The 23,513-nt window shown below is 43.3% G+C and overlaps 1 long non-coding RNA gene across 35 annotated transcripts in view; it reads right to left on the reverse strand.

Moving 5' to 3' along the window:
* LOC308478243 overlaps window positions 1-23,513 on the reverse strand; it is a 205,995-nt gene that overhangs the window by 87,714 nt on the left and 94,768 nt on the right. For 12 of the 35 annotated variants that reach the window (XR_013986916.1, XR_013986917.1, XR_013986937.1 and 9 more), the window contains exons 1-3: window positions 14,070-14,284; window positions 13,377-13,477; window positions 9,760-9,834 (exon numbers count right to left, since the gene is read on the reverse strand). The exons of 1 other annotated variant lie outside the window; for it this stretch is intronic. This is a non-coding gene — a long non-coding RNA (uncharacterized lncRNA). Of the gene's footprint in view, window positions 1-9,759; window positions 9,835-13,376; window positions 13,478-14,069; window positions 14,285-15,878; window positions 15,963-23,513 lie in introns of those variants that run through there. 22 more of the 35 variants (XR_013986951.1, XR_013986952.1, XR_013986956.1 and 19 more) reach the window with 7 other exon arrangements.

The raw sequence follows: 23,513 nt of genomic DNA on the forward strand, positions 1-23,513 counted from the left end.
CAGGAGCTTGTGTACATAACCATGTAAAACAAGGTACAATTGTGCTAATCATCTATTTAGAAGCTGTAGCAGGGAGCTATGTGCAATTGCACCTTATTTTATAGGACTACGTGAACATAGATCTGACTGTTCTGCACTTGTGCAGTGTTAAATCAGAGCCCTAAACCATCATCTTGCAATTGAACGATTCATGGCATCTCAGTCAACTAAAAGTCTCAAAAGTAACCCTTCGAGAGTTTGAAGTACAGTACTCACATATATTGCCCCAGTAATGCTTACAATAACCTTGGAAAGGGAATCAGCAGTATTATTGTCTCTTGCACCTTTGGAAACCCTTTTTCTTTCCTGCCCCGGAGGAAATGAATTAGGAAGAGAAGGCCTGAGTTTCAACTTGCCAAAAGATACATTCACCAGAGATCCCTTAAATGCTGAAGTGCCTCATCTTGACATCTTTCCGCAGGGCCTGCAAGACAGAGCTGTTCCACCAGGCCTTTGGCCAGGGCACAGCCTGACTCCCTCCCTCGGCAATCTTCGCGGAGCTCTGGCCCAATGGTTGCCAGTGGCCTGAATTAATTAATTTTATAATGAATGATTTTAGAGTGTTGTTTATGCTATACTTTTATACTGTTTTATTGTTGTTAGCCGCCCTGAGCCCGGCTTTGGCTGGGGAGGGCGGGATATAAATAAAAATTAATTATTATTATTATTATTATTATTATCTGATTCAAGGACTCCTAGACTCCTACTGCCAAGCATCTTGAGACACAACAAGAATGTGTATTTAGCATGGGGCAATTATAGGAAATGAAATTTAGGGAGATTATGTATCTCACTCAATGAAAAGCCAGCCAGTCTCAACACCATGTGCTACAAACCAGCTTTTTGTGGGTGTTGACTTTTTTTAACACCACCACCACAATGTTCCTGGGCTGAAGGGACAATGGAATAAATCTGTTTCCTTTAATCTTCCAAGCTAATATCTAATATCTTCTAATATCAGCTTGTTCCAGGAACCTTGGAGGTGGACCCTGACTGACCAAAACCAACTGTCCGCTGGCCACAATGCACATGGCCAGGTCTTGGAGAGTCTGTTCCCTGATCGGCTTTCTTAATCGGGTTCTGGATTTCAGGTTCAGAACTTTAAGACCCCAGAGATGGCGTCTAGTGGGATAGGGGCAGAGGATGGTGCTTAGTGGATTATGGGAGAACCCTTTTGACCTTTGCACCTCCAAGAACAATCCCAATGTCGATGATGCAACTAAAATGTCCTGATACAGCTAAAATGGCTCCATAGGGTCAGACAGGCTGTTTGTTGACTCTTTATACCAATTACAATAGCTGCATGTTATAACAGACAAAACTATTAGCATATTCCTCTGCAGGGTTACCGTGGTGCATCTGTGCATTCATTTAAAACAATGTATTGCAACGTGCCCTACAAATAGTCAAGGCACATAGACCATTCAAGACCAGATCTTCTGATCCACCACAGACTTATTCTCCCTTTAGGGAGTGAGAGGCCCAGTTGCCAAGAAACATCAGCTGAAGGCCACAGAAATTTGACACAGCATGGCTGCTCTTTTCAGCTTCCTGCCTTGACATGATCAGTTTCTCACATAATCCACTTTGTCAAGGACTTTTTTAATATTTCAAAAACAGGAACAACACCATGTCTGTTACACATTTCCCCTCTCAAAACAAGGGCACTTCCAGACTATCACTATTTTGGGTGGGATTCAGTCACATACTGGCAAATTCACGATGTGCAATTATAGTCCATTGGGAGGTGCTGTGCAACAAATCCATCCCACTGCCCCAAAACAGACTTTTTGTGATAAGGGATGGGAAAATGCACTGGAAAGTGGCAGATAATGATTGCTTGACCCAATGTCATAACATCCTTCAACTGCATCAGAATGAATGTTCAGTAAATACCTGACATCGCCTAAGTCCCCTGCAAACAAATCAGGATGGATGCTCAATAAAGAGGCCATCTGGAAGCAACCTAACCTGCCTACTTCATTTTCAGGGGTAAGTGGTTTATTGGAATACTGGCACAAAAATAATAAATGCTTGCAGAAAGATGCTCAATTCTGTGTTTTAAAGATCACCTGCATGAAATATGTTTAGAATAACAAAGGAGCTCGAGGTGGCCTACTTGTGATCATTCTCTCACAGTAACTCAAGTCAGTTAGGCTGAGAGGCAGTGACATGTCCAAGGCCAGATTCACAGCTTAGCAGAAGTTTGACTCTCTCTTCATCAGACTGCTTTTCACACCGCAGTGTAATAAGGTGTGTGTTTGTGTGTGCTCCCTGCACCCTACCTTGTGCTGCTTGAATAAAGGGCAGGATTTAAATATAATAATAAATATTATATCCCTGATTTGTATTTTTTAGAATGAAAGTTGAATATTTCCTGAAGTGAGCCTTTGCTACCAATAACCCTTGTAAATTCACTAAGCTGGTTTGCATAACACGGTCCGCCAAACCATTGCTTTCTGAAACAATGTGGACAGTTAGGCTTCGGAGATTAGTTCTCACCTACTTTGGTATTTTTTGCTGCCACACTGCACTGACTTAAGCCAAGTACTGTACTGGTGAGTACTGTAATAAAAGAAAAATCCTGAGCCCCAGACCACCATCAAATTAGAGTATCTATAGACTGCACAGTAAAGATTAAAGACCCATCACTTCACACGGCTGCCATTGGACATAAAAATGGATCCAGGGCACAGCTCCTTATGGGACCCCAGGATTTTGGGTTTGTGGTAGCGCCCATGGCACTTTATCAACAATCCAAATCAGCCAGTGGGCCTCAAGATGCTGGGAGACCAGGGGGCAGTTCTGAAATCTCTTGATATTGCTTTGTGGCCGGCACTTGCCTGAGGCAGAATCATTTTCTCTTTCAACTTCACATAATCATCCGGACTTCCAAGAATCAATTTTTATCAACATGCACTTGAAAGCCAAGTTGGTGGGCATTTTGCCCGGAAATCTGCAGGGTTAGCAGCATAAATGTCCCTTTATATTTCCAGACCTTGCTATGCTATGATAGCCATCCTGGAAAAAAGAGCACTGTCCATTCTTCCCCTTTTGGTGCTCCAGAAGCAGCCTCTCTTTTGAAGACAGAATAAGCCCCAAACTGGATTTACCATAATGACCCATACCCATGAAAATAGAGGGTCATTCATCTATTTCACTCAGAATGGTTGCATTTGAAGCCCAAAGACTAGTCAGAGGCATGCAGAAAGAATTAAAACTCTAAGAAGAGAACTGATGCAGATCCCAGACGGCATGTTTTAAAGCTGAGCAATCACGTTCCATCTGTCAGATGATGTGGCTGACACAAGGCACAGTCAATGTGTGAACTCAAACAGGCGCTTTCTGAGCCAAGTTATACGGGGAATTTACCAAACAAAACTGCCAAAGAACCAGATGAAATGGTAGCACAAAACATATTATAATAAAACTGCCACTTGTTTCTATTACAATGCCATGGTTGTGGTGTGTCCAGAAATACGGACTCATTGTTAAAACCGTATTTATGGAAGACAATCTTATTCGGCTACGAGTGTTCACCAAAGAAGAAGAAGTGTGTCATTGCATGAAAGTGCTTTAAGTGACCAAATACTGATCAGACATGGTTCCGACTAAAACAACAACAACAACAAAACACAAATGCAATCTTAAATAGTGTGTGGTTCTGGGTGGCAGCTGAATACTGCCCACCATACGCAAATTACACAGAACCGGAGACCTGCAACCCAACTTTTGTAAGTACAGGTAAAGGTAAAGGACCCCTGACAGTTAAGTCCAGCTGCAAACGACTCTGGGGCTGCTCATCTCGCTTTACTGGCCGAGGGAGCCAGCGTTTCTCTGCAGACAGTTTTTCTGGGTCAGTTTTTCTGACAAAGCCGCTTCTGGCGAAACCAGAGCAGTGCATGGAAATGCCGTTTACCTTCCTGCCGGAGTGGTGCCTATTTATCTACTTTCACTTTAATGTGCTTTCAAACTGCTAGGTTGGCAGGAGCAGGGACCGAGCAACGGGAGCCCCGTCGCAGGGTTTCGAACCGCCTACCTTCTGATTGGCAAGCCCAAGGCTCTGTGGTTTAGACCACGGTGCAACCTGCGTCCCCTTACAGTACAGTGGTGCCCCGCAAGACGAATGCCTCGCAAGACGGAAAACCCGCTAGACGAAAGGGTTTTCCGTTTTTGAGTTGCTTCGCAGGACGAATTTCCCTATGGGCTTGCTTCGCAAGACGAAAATGTCTTGCAAGTCTTGAGATTTTTTTTTCGCTTCCCCCCCCTTTATCTAATCTGCTAAGCCTTTAATAGCCTTTAATAGCCTTTTAGCAGCTAATCCGCTAAGCCTTTAAGCCTTTAATAGCCGCTAAACCGCTAATAGCGCTAATCCGTTAAGCCGCTAATAGGGTTGCTTCGCAAGACGAAAAAACCGCTAGACGAAGACTCTCGCGGAACGGATTAATTTCGTCTTGCGAGGCACCACTGTACATTAGACCAGCACAATTCATACATGAAATGCAGCACATTCCACTTTTTTCTTCTGTGGTTCACAAAGTTCCAGATGGCTGGTCTTATCATCATAACTGCCCATCACACTCTTCAAAGAGTTCAGAGTGGTATATGTGGTTTTCTGCCATATTATCTGCACAACCATCCTAGGTTAGGTAGAGAAACGTAACTAGTCCAAGGTCATCTAGGGAGCTTGATTTGAACCTTGCTCCAAGTCCAGGACTCTATTCACTAAACTACACTATCTCTCTTGCCAACAATCCACTCTACCTTCCATCCCAAGACCCTGTGCAAGCTGTCATCTAACAGCATTTTCTAGCCCCTCCTCAGTCTCTGGGCCAGAATATAAAAGAGCAGGGGAAGATAAACACAGCACAACTCCTGGCTGCTCTAAATTCACTTTTCCTGAGCCTTCAGTGGACACTGCCCACCAATTCTGAAGTTTTATATTGCAAATGAAAGGGCTGGGGATTTCTCTATGTGTTAAAAAAAGGTACAAAAAACAGATGGCAGAAGTCCCCTTCCTCTACTTCTGATACACAGCAACTATCAGAGGTTAACATGCACACCACTGATAAATTGATCTCATCCGCAACCAGTTCACTGTGTGTGTGGGGGGGGGGGGTGATATTTTCCATCTGCTACTTACATTTATAAAGTTATGTCTAAGTCAGCTGTCAGAGAGATGCCTCATTCTGCATGAACTTGCAGCTCCACAGAATACAGACAGCCCTTTATAATCTATTATGTATGCCTTTGGACAGATTAATGCAAAGACATGTTGGAGCAGCTGGACTGGGCCCCAGATCAGAATGGGCTTCTTGTGCCAAAACTGCTCATATAGTAAGAAGGAGAAGCAGATACTAAAATATCAGCCCAGAGAGACCCAAACACAAACTTTAGCAGGCCAGAGCTGCAGCAAGAGGACTTGCTTTGAGAGCCAGGGCTCAACTCTGGAACTTTCGAAGCCTGAGCTCAGCTTTTAATAACAAATGAGAGAATATATCTTCATTTGTGCAGAGTACATTTTCTTCACCAGAGAGTAATAACAAACATTAGTCAAGGAGCAGAGAGTATGAATCAGAAATCCAGAGGTGTCGCTTTCAACAGGTGAAGCTTTCACCAGAATGCAAAGGTGGCAACAGAGGTGGGGAAGTTTTGCTTGCTGTTTAAAAGTAGGACCCCTGCCAGAAAGAAAGAAAAAAGGCAAATCTTGCTATATAAATAGAACTTCAAGGCCACGCCATCTGTTTTGGCTCCTGAGCTGAAACAGGAATGTGCCACCCCTGTGCCACCGCCCCTGCCTGGAAAGGCAAAGATATGGTGCCCCCATTGGTGCCTCACCTGCCCCATCACAACAGAGAAGTGGCAATGCTGCCAGTCATGGAGAGGGTGGGGTGAGAACAGGGGTTCTGCCTCTTCAGCTTCTGCCGCCCAAGGCAGTTCCTTCATCCTGCCTCATAAGCGGGTTGGCCATGAAAAAACCGCTTCAACTGAGATACTTCAAGCATAGAAGGAAGTAGGATTATGCTGTATTGGGCCCTGCGATTGGCAAACTATCCAGAGCTCCTGGATTGGTCAGGTCTGCTCAGAATACTCGGCAACAGAAGAATGCCTGGTGCACTTCTGGCTCATACCAAGAGCCCTCAGGAACCCTGGAATGGAGAAGACACCTTCCACATCTAGATCTGGAGAAAGCTGCCCAGGACTCCAGCGTGGCATCCACACCAGATCAACACACCTGAGATTTCAGTGAAGGGATATCACTGGGTGCACTATCTAGCCAGATGCAACAGTTGACACCTCTTCTCACACATTACCTACGGTCAGGCAGAATGCCTTTCAATGGATGACTTTGCCTACTTAGGCTTTTGTTTCCTATTTATAATGGTCTTGTAATGCAAGGGAGGTATCACTGACCCTAAATCAATGGTTTTAACTCCAGTATTTTTAAGCTATTCAAATGTATTATAGCTAGTTGCTGGAGAAGATTCTCTTTGAGTATCATTTAACACTGAAGTAGCTAAAGTGTTTAATATTGCTATGCAATTTTGAGTCTTCACAGTGTGGCTAACAGAATTAATATTGCTTGATGAAGCTTCCACGATGTACAATTCTGATTCGGGAAGCAAGACAGAATATGATAAACACGTCCCTTATAAAGACAGATTGAAACCATCATTTCTAATTTTAAAATGAGGGATGCGGATGAGACAAATCAGCAGACACAAGCCATTTTGTTTTTCATATTGTATAAATTGAAAAATATTGTATTTCCCTCCCAAAAGAAATACAACTTTTCTAGTATCTCTCCTCTATGAATAGAAATTCTGGACATTCCTGCTATTTGGCCAACCACCCTCTGCTTAAGAACCTCTGCTGAAGGAGAGTCCACCACTAATGAAGGAGAGTCCCTCAAAAATGGAAGACTTGTCCAAATGAAGAGAGCCAAAAGGAACAAAACTTTGGCAAAGTAAGTGCAGGCATATAGTAAGGGAAACCAAAGGAGCAGCACATAGCTAAAAATATTACCAACAACAGCAGGCTCATCCCAGCTATCTGCCAATCTCCCATTCCCACCACCCTTCTGAGTAATACCCCTCCCCACCTTCTCACTATATAGAAGGATCTGGCAACTTCTGTTTCAGTGTATCTGAAGAAGTGTGCTTGCACACGAAAGCTCATACCAAGAACTAACTTAGTTGGTCTTAAAGGTGCTACTGGAAGGATTTTTTTTATTTCAACAACAAGAAGTTATTTGAAGACCTCAGTAGCAAGAAACTAGCTAGAGAAGCTGCTGGTCCCTTGGATGACAAGGGTATGACCCTCCACAACAGCAAGTCCTGTCTCATTAACTTATCTGGGTTCTTTGAGAGCATGTGCAGAGAGGTGATCCCATTGGCAGAGTGTAGCTTCAAAAAGCTTTCAACTAGGCATCGCACCAAAGATTCCTGAGTAAGCTTAGCAGTCATGGAATAAGAGGAGAGGTCCTCTTGTTGATCAGGAACTTACTGTTAGGAATTTTTTCTTAATGTTTCTTAAAAACAAAACACTATTTGTTATTTGAACCCATTGAAAACAAACTTGCGCCTTCAAATTTGGCTGTTATATCACCTCTTAATCATCTCTTCTCCAGTCCAGCCTAAGCATACCTGACTCCTTCAACCTTTCTCCTTAGGGCTTAGTAACCTCCAGGCTGGTCCATTAGGGCAAATGGGGCATTCCACCACTAACCTCAGGTAGACCCCACCTACTTGCCTTCTACAGTTTTGGTGTGGAATTGTTATCTTTCTCCTCCTTAGTCTCAGTGTTGCCATTACAGAAGCCAGCAGGGAGGAGAGTGGGGGTAAAAATAGAATTAATGGCTCTGTCTCCACCTACTGTTGGCCTCTCTGGTCTTCGTCTCTACCAATTTCAATAGGTACCAGCCACCAGTGGTGGCTCCTCACTACCTTTGTTGCACTCCTTCCTCTTCATTGATCTGCTTCTTAAACTGTGGTGCACAGAACAGGATACAGTACTCCAGGTAAAGTCAGAGCAAAGCCAAATAGAGTGGGACCAATTACTTTTCATGATATGGACACTCACTATGTTGATGCAGTCTACAACTGCATTAGCTATGCAATACAGCAGCTAAAAATGCTAACTGGTGATTAGCTTGTGGTCTACTAAACCTCTTAAGATTGGGGTGGCTAAACCAAGTTGCATCAAGGGTTGGCCAACCCACCAAGGTTCCTATTCTAGCTGTGGACATTGCCCAAGTAGCCAATGTCCACACTGTATGTACAGTATGCACACACAAACATATTCAGAGAGCCCCCCTCTCCTGCTGATCCACAGTGGGGTCTATCTTGCTGCATCACTGGGCTGGGCTAGGGTTGGTGGAGATTGTAGTTCAGCAACATCTGGGAACCCATGGTTCTTCTAAGAGAAGTAGCTGCACCTTCCAGTTTGGTGTCCTCTGCAAATCTAATCAGCATCTCCTCTACTCCATCATCCAAGTGATTAAGAAACAGGTTGAGCAGTGCTGGGCTGTTCAGAGCTTACTATCAGAACTAGCTGGTAATTCTGCCATTTTTCAAGGTTGTGCACACAGTGTATAATTTAATGGATATTATAAGGAAAGGTGGGCTGGGCTTGCTATGGCTATTCTGATATGGCCCTTAATGGCTAAGACACTCAGAAGAACACAATAAAAAATAAGACTGGTGTCCAAAATGCTAGAAAGCAAACCTGACTGGCCCAAGGTCATCCAAAGAGACAGAAAGTCACACCTTAAATACAGCTTAGAAAGAACAGCACAAGAAATATAGGGGGACAGAACCGACTCTCAAATCTAATATGCTTTTATCAGCCTGGTGTGTTTTGTTTATTTTTTTTTAAAAAAATACCCAAATAAATAAAATCAACAGATCTACCACATTTCTGCAATGAATGGAGGTTCCCCCACCCTCCCTCTCTTCCCTCCCTGCAAGCCGGATGACTTCTTATCAGATGTGTCACTTGGCAAAATAATTGCCAGCAATAATGGTTGCAATAGCAGCATACTCTGAGCACAATTTATCTATGTCTGTTCTATCTTTCAACTTCAAAGCTTCGGCTGCCTCACAGATCACATCAAAATGACACCCCTGTCGTTAATGACAGTGGTCTAATGCAATACAGAGAAGTCAAATCACTCCTCCAGATAGGCGAGAAATGCTCATACGAAAAACTAAGCATGTGCAGGGTCCTGACATTCATATTCAGATCGGTATTTGAAGCAGTAAGGGGGAGCTCGGTTTGACATTCAGATTTATTCATATTTGGAAACAGCCTGCTCTTAGGGGAACAAGGAGCTAGAGAGAAGGGAAGAATATGAGAGGACAGCATACAGCTATAATTAATGTAAGGCTAACTCACGGACACAAAGGAAGGCCAGAGTCCACTCAATACATCAAGCTTCAGCCACAAAGCTGAGAAATCCGACAAAGGCCAACAGGATTGCATGAAGCAAATGAGCAACACACAAATCTCCACGTTTCTCAAAGCTGATGCATACTGCTGGATTGTCCAAGCTCTTGTCAGCTGCTCAAGAAAGTGTTGTTGCGGGAGGATGCCAAACTGCAAAACATACTCACATCCTCCGTCTTTATCTAACATCTATCAAGTTTTGTTCTGTCTGTCAGTGTGTGTGTATCAAATCGATACAATGAACCTACCCAAACAAAACACTTATCCACATACCTATATTGGCTTGTTTGGTTGATGCAATGCAGTCTGTCAGGTGGGAAGTGGTTCTTGCCAGTTTGCTGGGGAGCACTGAAAATGATGATGATGATGATGATAAATATCACACTAGGCAGAAGGAAAACTTGAAGGCAGATTGAAATACATGCAACTTTACTGAGAACACCTCACATTTAGGAAGGCAGTACACAAGCAAACACTTGTAAGTTATCACCTCCTAGCACAGCTGGCTCCATGGACAGCTGGCCTGGACAATCCAACTGGTACATCCTTTTTGTGCAGGAAGCCTTTGTCCCCTAAGCAGAACTTTTGTTCAGCACCTCTTCTTCCATGGGAAAGTTGTGAGGCAGTGTGCTTCTGACTAGGTCACCCTGTGCACTGTTGGTTAGTCATGTCAATCATAACTGATGCCTACTTCTCCCAGGGATTTACTAGAGCTAGGCAATCCACTCGTTACCTAATTTCAGGGCATTGTTCACCATTAAATGAGGTGGCATTCTGGTCATGAGGTGGATTTTTGAGGGGGTGGAGCAAAACCTACTGAAGCTCCTCAAAACTGGTGGTTGTCATTTATAGTTTTCCAGAAGGCCCTAATCTCTTCAGGGATAGAGAGAGGTAGCCCTCCCAACAACTTTTTTGGGGCAGTTATCATTCCTCAGTCCAGGAACCTCAGGGCATTCAGAGAAATCCAAAATGGTGGCCACCAGCCTGATGAACCATTAAAGAGATCTAGCAAGTTTCATCTTCAAAAATTGAACCCCAAGTTTCAAAAAAGAAAGAAAATAAGATGCTTCACCCCCTCCTCTGTCACCAAATTCACCCCAAAAATTCAGGTAAACCTGATGGTCCTTCAACTTGGTTCAAGTCAGCTTGTTTTTCTATATGGAATAGATTTTTTGTTGATTTATATGGCACATTCATTTAATGTAAGCCCCCACAGGCAATCTGAAACTCAGACACAGGTCTGCCACCTCAATGAGAGCATGCCTTTCACGTACCCTCCAACAGGTCATGGGTAGAAAACGGGGACGTGCGTATTCCAGGACATGCTCCCCCAGGAGTCATGCGACCTGCACAAGATCATGGCGCCTCAAAACATCAAGTCAAACCATTGGAAGGTTACAACACCTGCTACGGCTGTAGCTGCTGCATTTGCAGAACTGAAGTGACATGAAGTAAACATTTATAGTCAAACTATAGTGTGAGAGCAATTGGCCTCTCAGCAATGCTGAATGTCCTTGTTGAGGGTTCAGAGATGATGGGGGGGGGGGGGAACCTTCCTGATGCAGTGGAGAAAGCTGGTTTTGGTCTGGGACTAAAGTTGCCACTTACCGGTACTTGAAGTGAAATCTTAATATGAATTTGGCACTTCCTACTATAAAGTTTTGTCGAGAAAAATCAATTTCCTCAAAGCGCCTTTGCACCTTCTTATAGTTAGCTCATCAACTTTTGTCTGGGCAAACTCCCCCCCCCCCCTTGCATACATCTCTTGCCTTAAGGAACCCCCTCACAGAAGTAAAATTTTTAAAAAAGCAATTGCTTTTCTTAAACCTCTGTCCAAATACTCCTTGGAGACTGAACTATTAAATAATCTAGATATTCCAAAAATAACAGTCCCTGGATGAGCTTGTCCCTGTAATTCCATATGAGCCATATGGGAACTTATCACTGAAGCCACATTAGTCTTGATTTAAGGTCTTTTGACACATTATTACAGCACTCCAGCATCACTTCACACCTGCCATCCTGTCAATCAGATGGGGAGGGGGGGAACCCATTTCGATGTCAATCAAGAAATCCTGAGGGAAGTGTAACCTGTTAAGAAGTATTACCCTTTGCCCGCAACGATTCTTCAGCTTTGAATTTAAAGGACATATGCCAGAAATAATTAAAGACCATTCTTTTGTATCCTCATATATAAATGAAGGCATTTAGCGCCAGCAGATTTATACTGTCTGGGCTGAGAAGCTAGTTCATGTTCCACAGCTGTTTTTGCTGCAATTAATAGACTGCTTGTCCACGACAATGTCCTGCCAATTTGCCCTTGTAGTCACTCTCGAGGCTATCCTCTCAGTTTACTGATGTACAAGGAGTATTGTTTTTGCAGTAGGAAGAAGAGGTTGTGTCAACCTCGAATAACATGACAATGAAAGCACAAACCTGGCTTATACCCTTCATGGCTGAAACAGCAATCTCCCTCTAGAATTACAGTTTACACAGCTTAGCTACTATTTCTTAGGGGAGTGGGTGGGTGTAGACCAGGGGTTGTCAACCTGGTCCCTACCGCCCACTAGTGGGCATTTCAGGATTCTAGGTGGGTGGTAGGGGGTTCTACGGCACAAGCTGAATCCTACTTCTATCGAGAACTGGTGGGCGGTAAGGAAATTTTACCATCAAGAAAGATGCATTAGTGGGCAGTAGGTATAAAGAGGTTGACTACCCCTGGTGTAGACAGACAGTCCCTCTGGTGAGAGACACAGCATCCTCCTTGTGTGGTAGTTTGCCCACCTTTGGCTCCACCCTGCATTCAGCTCTCTCCTGTGCCTCCTAGAAGCTGTCAGCATGAGACAGAGGTCACACCCCAGAAACAGCTTTGGCCAGCCATACCGTGCAACGGTAGTCAATGTGTCTCAAACCCTTGTTGAATTTGGAACTTCCCCTACATGAAAAAAAAGGCTCCAGCGGATTGAGCAGACGGGTCCAATAATGGGTCCAATGGTCAAGAAGGCTGTTTCTGCACATGCTGTAGAGGGAAGCGAGGGGCAGATGGGGCTCATCCACCTGGGAAGGTAGCCCATCTAGAAGGAAAACTCTGATGCTAAACTTCTGCTGCTTTGCAGGATATCTTTGGAGAAACAAAAGCCTAAGGAGAAACCCTACACACTCCTTGCAGAGTGGAGTTCCTAAGACGGCAGGATGGTACACTGTACACCTCCTTCCAGTAACGCTTGCAGCCAAGTCAGTGTCAAATGTATTGCCCTGCTTTCCTTTGGCCCACATCAGCGGGGCCAAGAGAGGGGTATTTTTGTCTAGGCAGCCCAGGTCACTTTGGTGCTGCTAACACAGCAGTTTGACCTCACCCCTGGAGGTGCATTCCATCATCTCTCGAGGCAGATGGATGCCAACAACAAATCATTTATTAGTATTCAGTTTAGAATTCAAAATGCTAAAAAAATGTAGTTTTGGTGTTCTCTCTTTTTCTTTTACAAATGTAATTTTATTTCAGCATATTTTAATACCAGGAAAGGGGGACTTGGTGGTGGACTCCAACTCCCGTCAGCCCCAGCCCTAACGCAACAACACCTGGAGAGCCACAGCTTCCCCATCTCTATGCCCTTATAACAGCAAGAGTCATTGTCAATTTCCACTGAGCGCTGGAGAACTAGGATGGGACTGAGAAAATTCTGCATGAAGGGACAATGAAACGACCACAACTGGCTGCTGCTCACTACTCCAAGAAAACTACCTACCCTCCAATTTACTTAAAATTTTCTTCCAAAGTGGGCTTAAAATTTGGCTCCTGTTTTATGACCTATTCACAATGTTTATGACCTATTCACAGTATTGCCTTAAAATTTCTTTTAGAAGCTTGATAGGTGCTGAGTTGAGCTTACCTTAGCCTTGCAAGGTGCCTGAAGGTCACTTGTGTTTTTTATGTCCATTGAATATTTCTCCAGCACTCTCCTGGCTCCCCCAGCTGCTCACACTTCCCCACCTGAAAAATATCAATGGGAGGAGCTACCTCATGACCTATTCCCTTTCAGCTTTAATTGAAATACAGGAGGCTGGAGAAGCTGGTTAATGAGCACCTAAGACTGAAGAGAGCTTGCTGATTTCCTTTTAAAGGAAAATCCTTCCTTTTGAATTAAAACAAAACAAAACTGTACTTATTTAAAAGAAGTAATGAACTATAACTATAACATCATGGGGCTTTCAGGAAGTGTGGGCACCCAAGAGGTCTGCAGAAAGCAGACCACAAAAATACAGGGCTCTCAGAAAACCCCTTGGCCACCTTGAAAGTAAGGCAAGTGCAACAAAAAAGCTCCATAACCCACCCATAAAAACGTCACTGCAATTTCTCTTCCCTTTGATCATTTCTGAATGGAATTTCTTTTCTCATTAACTGATGATGGATACGTAAAAAACTGCAGAAGTCACTTTTGAGAGCAGGAGTGCTGAAAAGCCTATGGTGTAGTTATTACTAGCAGAAAGTCCACAAATGTATGTGGATATGTGGTAGTAGTTTTGGCTGTGTTCCTTCCCAACTAGCTTCGCTCGTCTTTTGTTTTATCTTGTTTCTGCCTTACCTTCTTAAGCCTAATCCTCCTTCCTCTCATGTTTTCCTGCATTAAGAAATTCAGAGTCAAGTTGGGGGCAGCCTGATGATCTAAGAAAACAGCACAAAGGCTTAGTAAAGTCAGGCTGGAATGGAATAGAATATGCAGCAATAACTGCAGTGTTTCCCCAACCATCTCTTACAGCTTCCTCCTACAGAGCTTTAAGGAAGCTGGGGTTTATTCTGAGTAAGTGTGTTGGTTACTAGGCTTGTGGAAGAAGTGCCTTTGTGACATCAGAAGCCATTTTACCAATCCCATGTCTTGTTCCATACCTCTTGGTAGGCATTCACATAGATGACAGTGGATTGGTGTAACAGATACTGATGTAACAGTGGAAGATGAAAACTACGCATTCCCTCTAGTTTCTAATGGTGGAGGAACATTTCATTGGCTATGCTGAACAGACCAATACTTGCTCTTCCTTGATAATGATTACAGTGAAGAGATGGGGGAAAGAACTTTTGTTTGCCTCTCCTCAAGTTGCATTTCCTTGATTATCATATACTCAGAGTAACCCTAACTGGTATATTTGTTTTTTGCCTATTCAAATTTCCTTTCTCTTTCCTCTTTGGTAGAAGTAGGTAACTAGAATGTGAGCTCTTCAGCTTTTTGGACCAGACTAAACATAACATGGATTGCATTAATGTGGTTTTGTCCAAAAGACAAGTATCAAATGGGATCAATTTACACAGCAAATGCTTTACTAAGAGAACCAAAAGTTCAATCTTCAGCTACATCCACTTAGCATACTGTCCTGGCTTGTATAGCACTAAGTTCAAAATGCCAACAACAGCCTTCCAATTTTCTGCCCTAGCGTTTTATCTGTTTCAGCTCTGGTCAGCAATTACTTTTGCGGGCAGGCTGCATTGAGAAGGGACTGAAAAAGGTAAGAGGACAAGGCCCATCTTCAAAGCACCATCCCTGCAAGTGTCATTCCCATAGCTGTGCATTGAGCATAGATTTCAACTTGGAACTGTGCCTTCAACAGCAGCTTGGCCCACATGCAGCAGGTAGAAAGTGAGGACAAGGCTTGCCATCAGAATCTGCTGAAGGTCAGTTGCTACAGCAGGTGTTGAGATGGGGGGGGGCAGTGCATGAATGCATTGGGCTGAGGAATCCGCAGAGGAGCCCTTGGATATTTCTTGCCTAAGCTGGGCATAAAACTTTCTGCTATTGGATGCCATACAGGACCTTGAAGGTTTCCAATATGTGAGTACATATGCAAGATACCAACCACACAGGGCACCTCCTGGAGAGGAATTTGAAAGCTCCCACTAACCAAACCTTCTTCCTAGTTACTGCCACTTTGTCTGCAGGATTATTATTTTTAGAGCATATCTGTTTTTCGGGGATGGATCCCTTTCTGTTGCACTAGAGGAAGTGGAAAGAGTGACTGAGAGGAAGGCCAGGGGGGATTTAAGCAGATCCTAGAAGGTCTCCAATGTTTTTGAACCCTCTCTGATGTATCGATGTGCTGCTGCTTTTATTGTATATTAACTGTGATCATAAGGTGTTATTTTTTAAACTTTTTGTTTAGTGGTTGTTGTTATTTTACTTTTTTAATATAGCCCTGGGACCTTTGGGTGAAGAGTGGGCAATACGTTTAATTAATAAATGCATAAAATTAACTTCAGCCTGCATTTCAGTGGCAGCTGTAACATAAGAAGAGTGCAGGGTCGGGTTCTTCTTGTGCAGACAGAATGAAATAAATCCCACCACAGTCTAGGAAATGGCCCAATGCACTGTGACATTTAATCAACTGTTTGACTGGGGCCTCACCTCCTGTATCTTTTTTCTGAAGAGAACATGATTCTCTGCACATCACTTTTCCGGCGCACAGTTTCTCAAAGCCAGGTTATAGGCCTTTAAAAAAGAAAGAGAGAGGAGCCCAGTAAGAGAGGTCAGCTACAATCATGAATTTTATGACAGGTTTGCTGGGAAACCACATTAAATGGCAACATCGGTGCACATCAGTTCTGCTGTGCTTCTGCAGCCCAAATGATTTGTGATATGCTTGCACTTCAGAGACATCATTGCAAAGCAGTGTCGCTCGCCTCAGTATCAGGACACTCCTTCAAATGCTTCACAATGCACCAGCCTCTTCCTATGATAAACTACCAGTCAGGGACATGTTTGGGCCAGATATGGGCCAGAAAAAGTTAATTCCTCCATAAAACTCTCCAAAGCCAAACAGCCTTCATCCCTGGATCTGAAGCTTGCAGCTCTGGAATTAGCCTTAAAGCTATGTGCCACACACCTTTGCTCTAAGAAGCTGGGGAAGCTTGATGCATATGAAATTCTATTCATTTGAATACCTCACCAAATATTGGATATTATCTTTTCCTTCTTTCTTTTTCCCCTCAACGTAGCAGATGCATTAGGGACCCTTTATCATTATATATAATTTAAAAATTGTACAAAGCATAGCACATGATCAATTTCCATTGTTCCTCTCAGATTTCAGTTCCTCCCACCCGCATAAACAGTGTCACTGCTCCCTGAGTTTGTTTGGGTTTGGGGTTTTTTTTTGTTCTCATAATGCAAAACTTCTATCTTGAAATGCTTCTACTTATTATCAATATTCTTCTTGTGCAGTGCTTTACCTTCTGGCGGTTCCCTCATTGCGAGAAGCAAAGCTACAGGGAACCAGGCAGAGGGCCTTCTCGGTAGTGGCGCCCGCCCTGTGGAACGCCCTCCCATCAGATGTCAAAGTGATAAATAACTACCTGACATTTAGAAGACATCTTAAGGCAGCCCTGTTCAGGAAAGTTTTTAATCTGTGATATTTTACTGTATTTTTGGTTTCTATGGAAGCCGCCCAGAGTGGCTGGGGAAACCCAGCCAGATGGGCGGGGTACAAATAATAAATTATTATTATTATTATTATTATTTAAGGAGTAACATAGGCAGAAAAAAAAGAACTGACAATGAATTCATTTTTATGAATTTAGAGGCAGGGGAGCAGGCTGTATGCCGAGACCCTTGTAACCTCTGGATCCAGCAAGTGTTAAAAATTAAGCCAGGCTAGCATCCTGATGGGGCGATAGCCTAGGTCAGGCACGTCCAACTCCCAAGAGACTGTGATCTACTCACAGTATAAAGACTGGCTGTGATCTACCCATTGTAGATGGGGGAAGATTGACCAAAGTTGTAGAGCTTTGGGGGGGGGCATTGACCAAAGTTGATACTGCAATCGACCTGGGACACCCCCGCGATCAATCAGTCAATAGCGATCGACCTGTTGGACATGCCTGGCCTAGGTAATGGGTCATTAAAGGAACAAATGAAGTGGATCTGTGCCAGGCAGCAAACTGGTTGGTAGTTAGAAAGAAAAATGGTGAGAGTTGAACTAGAAGCTAGAAATGGGAAAGCGACAGGCTAGGAAGCCAGAGAGACAGAGTGATGCTTGATTTCTGGTTGAATCCAAGGCTGTGGCTACAGGGGAAGCAAGGCCCCTCTGGTGTGTCAATGCTGCAAACCCCTCCATTGTAGGCTCAGGTTGTATATATGTGTAAATAAACCATATATCATAAAGACACCACAGTCTCCTCTGTGCCTCATTCCAAAGGAAACACGAACCCTGGCCTGGAACCCCCGTAACCTTGCACTGCTCAGAGACTGGGGTGGCGTGCAACAATATTTTTAAAGCACAAAGTATGTCCAGCCATAGCATGGGGCATCTTCTTCTTGCACAAAATAAAATACAGCCCTGAAGAGTCATGTCTCTCCCTGCCCCCTGCCCCCCACCTTTTGGTTGCTTGATGTATGACTCGGCCCTGCCTCATCATTCTAGTATGATTCAAACAAACAGAGGGAATTTTTCTACTTAAATTCTTCACTGCAAGAGAAGTAAATATCTTACTTTTCTAAAACACCATTTCTTAAAGATAAAATAGAATTCTACAACACTCTCTCAGATAGATTTGCCATAAGTCAGATACCCTTGTTCAAATAATGAACTATGAACACCATCCATCTTGTGCCTTCAGCTCGTTGTGAACTAGCTCTTGTTAAGGTGCTCCTGTAGGAGACTCTGTTGACTGATAACAATGAATGGGGTTTTTTGCACCACACTGCAGTTGCCGCTATACGTCTCTGGCTTGAATGGAAAGGCAATTAAGGAGGAAAGTATCGAGCAAGGAGGGACCAATGACAGGGTACTGTTTTTTAAGACAAAGCAGGATTATAAAGCTGCAACAAAAGTGACCTGCTTAACTGACTGAAGAGAAAGGAGTAGAAATGGGGGGAAGTGTTCTTGTTCCAAAATTGTTGGATCAAAGATGTCTTTAATGTAAAGGCACACGTCACGCCGCCACCACCCAGAAGTTGAAGAGGAAGCCTGCAACAGAAGAAAAACTACCAGCCTGGTTCTTGAGAAACCTGAGGTCAATTCCACTCGCTGATATAGGCTTTCTGTGATGTTGCAAGTTACTTGCAGCACAACCCTAAGCACATTCACACAGAAGTCTTACTTATTTCAATGCAACTTACTTCCTAGCAAGCTTATCCATCAGAGGCGGCTCACCAAAAAACACAGACTGGGCAGCTTGTTTCTTTTCCACGTGGCCCAATACTGCATTTTTAATGGAAATTGCATAAACATATCTTAGCCAGTTCTTGTAGTTTAGGGCCAAGTGCAGTATGGATCAGAGCTAGTTGGGTAGTGTAACATATTTGGCTAACTCCCTACTGTGCTGTGACCCCATGTTAACTTGATGTCAAGCGAATACTTCCTCTGCCAATGGTCAGAGAAAGTGAGCTATCACGGACATGCTATTTTTCATGCTAGCAGAAGTTTTTATATTTGAGACTGACATTTGCATGCTGCTGGCTATAGCATTTGGACAGGTTGTCATGGGCATCCTGGGTTGCCTGCCAGTGGAAATAACTCTATAGGTATGACAAAAACTCTGTGTAAGTACCAATCCACCCACACCCACCTCCAAATCGTAAATGTTTATGTGATTGATGATGTTGTTTCCAATATCTGATCAATATTTAAGGACATGTGACATCTCCCCACATCCACCCACCCTCTGCAGCAAATATTTTTTGGATCAAATGGGTAGCATAAGCATAGAATGCTTTTTATGTGCCCTTATTAACAAAAGGATAAATTTGTAATGAGTTTAATTATTGAAAGGACATAACACGTTGATATGGTGATCTTTTTTTAAAGCTTAAACCGTTAAATGGCAGAAGCCAAAATGCAACTCAGAGTTTCCAAAGCAATCCTACTGCTTGCAGGATTCATAAACCAAGTAAACCTTCTGACATAACTATAAAATGTGGCATAAACCCTTGGAAAAAATAGCCTTCTTGGAAAGGGTAACAGCACTTTTATGAGGATTTCAACTGCACCATGGCAACATCAACCTGTCAAAGCAAATGAAGGGCAGTAAAACTAAAATTAAAAATGATGAAGGGGACCCCAGCTTGCTAACAGCTTTCCAAGCTGTAAAGCTTTCAAATGTTATCTCTTCATTGGTTTGTTCAATCACACATGTCTTTGCTACCAAGCTTTATCATATTATGTATCTTTCCCATCACAGCAGGCTGCTGAATTTGATCGACTTATGCATGAAAAATATATTTTCCCCAACTTCCTCATCTTGCTAAATTCCTTTCCCTATCCTTATTGGTTCATTTTTATTGGTGCTTGCATTGACACCTGCAGGCTACAAGAATAGCAGTGACACGGACTGGCAATCATGCCGCGTTCTGGGATGTCTGAGGCCTCTGGCATCAAAGTCACTGCTGGGGCCCTCCTACCAGGATTGGAGAGGAAATCCATTTTAAGGGGATTTGTACACAGAATTTGGTGCTTCTGGCATGAACAAGCTTTCACTGCATTGCACAGCCTCTTGCATTTGAAACCACATGCAGAAGCCATTTATGCATCACCAATGTCGCAAGACTAATTACAGTGGTACCTTGGTTTATGAACTTCATCCGTTCTGGAAGTCCATTCTTAAACCAAAGCGTTCTTAAACCAAGGCATGCTTTCCCATAGCAGCAGTACTCAATTTACAAATGGAACACACTCGACAGGAAGCGGAACATGTTCTGCTTCCAAGGCAAAGTTCACAAACCAAAACACCTACTTCCAAATTTGTAGCGTTCTTAATCCAAGTTGTTGATAAACTAAGCTGTTCTTAAACCAAGGTACCACTGCATATGCTAGTTTCTGAGATTGTTTGGGAGATGTCACAACAATTAAAGTGGCATGTAACAGCTGCTTTAAATGTGTGGTGTGGGTGCAACTTGGGAGTCCGAAGCAGATTCAGTCCTACCTCTGATCTGCATTAACAACAGCGCAGGGTTTCTGTATCTCAGCACAGCCCTCCAAACTGAGTAAAATAGAAGAAGATTCTATTTTGTAACCCTCTTGGCTTCAGCATATCCCTTAACTTGCAGGAACTCTTTTCTTTGCTGCTCTATTTTTGGTATTTTCGTTAGGTTAGGATGTACTAATGCCCAATCCTAACTTAATTTCTCCATTGGTTTCTATAGGCAACTCTCACTTCCTTCTATGGAGACGATTAAAAATAGCATCTCAAAGTAAACCAGGGAATGACATATCAAAACAATGAGAAGGTTCTTACACACACACACACACACACACACACACACACACACACACACACACTTATTTCACTTGGAGAAAAAGACAGAAATGGAGTAAAGGGCAAAGGAGGAATAAATATACAGAAACTTCCCAGTTTCCACTCTCCTCTTTACACCCTCTGCACTCCTTGCCTTCTCTAGGGGCTGGTCCACTGGTCTTCAGCTGGTGGGTCGGGACCCACGTGGGTCTCAGCCAGATCCAAGGCGGGTCGCAACAGGAACATTACCACCATGCAAATGTATGGTAAAAGAATAAGAAATGGGTTCCCCAATGCATGTGTGTTAAAAATGGGTCCTGGCCTGAAAAGGTTGAAGATACCTGAGCTAGTCCTATCCTGCCAACTTGTTTTGAAGCCTCCTAGACTACTGCGGCCATACCCTCCCCTTCTCCAGCCAATTCCATTTCCCCTTCTCCATGGGCCCCACCTGTTTTTACTAGCAATTCCAGTGGCTAATTAGCATGCTTTGTTTCCATTGGGTTCTCTTTGGTGTATGACCATTTAGTGGGTGGTATTCAGAGTAGACCCACTGAAATGGATTATGTTCATTAATGTCATGGATCTAGTCTAAGTAAAACTTCGTTGACTACCACCCTCTGGATTTCCCCCTCCCCGCTAAATAATGTTTGTATTTTCGTAACATGAATGGTGCTATTTTGGCTACATAAGATTCAACACTTACCTCATATATTGCAAATTCAGAACTCCAACAAAGAATTCACTGGACTAACAATGCTAAGATCAAACTCAGCCTCTTATATGGACAGGATTTGAAGTTAACTGGCAAGGGGTGCGTGTGTGTCCCAATATGCTACTTTTAAGACACTACACACCTAATCCTGCCACCATCCCATGATGCAGTCCTTGGAGCTTCGTTTTAACACCAGTTCCTTTCAACATCTCTATTTTACTGTTTTCAGACCTTGTCGGAGCATGTCATCTGGGCTCTCACTGTGTCACAGATAATAACTAGGTCTATTTGTCCTTTATGTCAGTATATGGCAAGGCAGTCTCCATGCTGTCTAGATGTATGAATAAAAACCACAGTCTGGTGTCCAGAAATTGGCTTTAATTTCCCTAGGACTGATGTGCGGCTGCTAGATGTTAGACGCCAGTGCCAGTGCCTAGGGGCTAGTCTTTGAAGGACACCCTCGCTGCTGGTTAGGGTGGCCATCTCGTGGTTATGGTGGCAAGATTAAACTGGACAGACTCTGAAATATTTTCCCCAACAAGCAAAGTACTTCCTCTTGCTGTTTCAAATTTTAAAACTAATATTCATGGTAAATGTACGGAAATGAAAAGAAAAAAAAGTCTCACAAAAAATATAATCAAATATGACAGTTTTCATGGTATCGCAGCATGCATGCAAACTCCAGAGAAAATGTATCAAATAAGGAGGAGCACTGATAAGAATTCAGAGCTGGTTTGAAGTACATCCGCTAATGACTATCAAGTAACAGTTTGCATCTGTAAACTGGGTATCTCAAGTCAGACACTAGAAACAAGAGAATTCATCTCTCTCTCACACGTTTTTCAGCTGAAGTCACTCACACATAATCACGGGATGATAATATTGAATCTCAAGAGGGGGTGAGGCTAAGGCTGGGGCTGGTGGACGAGCTTGGGTGGAGTTGGAATCCTGAGCACTCTGATTTTCATGGGTACCAGCTGCCACTCGTGACTCGAACCCTGAGCTGGGCTACAATTATGGCTGGGGTGGTGTGTGTGTGTGTGTGTGTGAGAGAGAGAGAGAGAGAGAGAGAGAGAGAGAGAGAGAGAGAATATGAGAATTCATGGAGTATGAATATATGTATGGGGGTGGTATTTATCATTGTCACAGAATGACTAAAGTTAGGAAAACTGTCGGGCTGCCCACTGCAGCTTAACCATCACTGGGAGTGGCAGCAAAGATTTTGTTGTTGTTCCAGAAAGGAAGAAAAAGTAGAAATCCTTATAAACAATTGCAAGCCTCCCTCCCCATAAGGAATAGAAGACACCAGTCTCCATTAAATGTCCTCCTTTCATGGGGGACAAATGACTTTCAAAAGAGGAAAGGGATATTCTGGATGTTTGTTTGATTGATAAAGAAATAACTCTCCCATTCCTCCTTCTTCTCTTCATCTCAAGCTGATAATATGCCATTCAGGGTTCAACTCGGGATTCCATTCGACTCCCGAAACCGTTTGAAAAGGCACGGCTTCTGATTGGCTGCAGGAGCTTCCTGCACTCAACTGGAAGCTGTGAAAGCTGCGTCGGACATTCGGCTTCCAAAAAAACATTCACAAACCAAAATACTTCCAGGTTTGCGGCGTTTGGGAGCAGATCTGTTTGACAACTAAGCAGTTCGGGTACCAAGGTGCCACTGTAGCTCCTTACACACTGTAGCTCCCACTAGTCTAGGCCAACTCTCCCAAGTCTTGTTAGTTAGCCCTTTGCATATTATTTGTATTACCTTCCTTACTCTTTGTCCCTCCTCTAGCAGTTCACTAGGGTTCTGTGGCGATTCTTCTTCCTCCTTGGCACACAACAAGAAAATATAGCAAAGCTGTGTACAGTATCTCTCTGCTATCCATTCTATGGATAAAAATTCTGTATCAAGCAAAGCCACATCCTGGAATAAAACGTGTTAGAACTGTCGGAATTAAATGCAAAATTCTCAGCGATTCATAGGCTGCCATTACTGAATAACGTCTGAGGTAAAACAGAAATCCTTCTTCAGAGTGCAGGAAAAAAAGAGAAGGGAAATAATGGCAAGTGTGTGCACATGCACACAAAACTATGGGGAAGA

The sequence above is a fragment of the Podarcis pityusensis genome (assembly GCF_964106645.2).
Source record: "Podarcis pityusensis genome assembly, chromosome: 5".
Lineage (NCBI taxonomy): Eukaryota > Metazoa > Chordata > Lepidosauria > Squamata > Lacertidae > Podarcis > Podarcis pityusensis.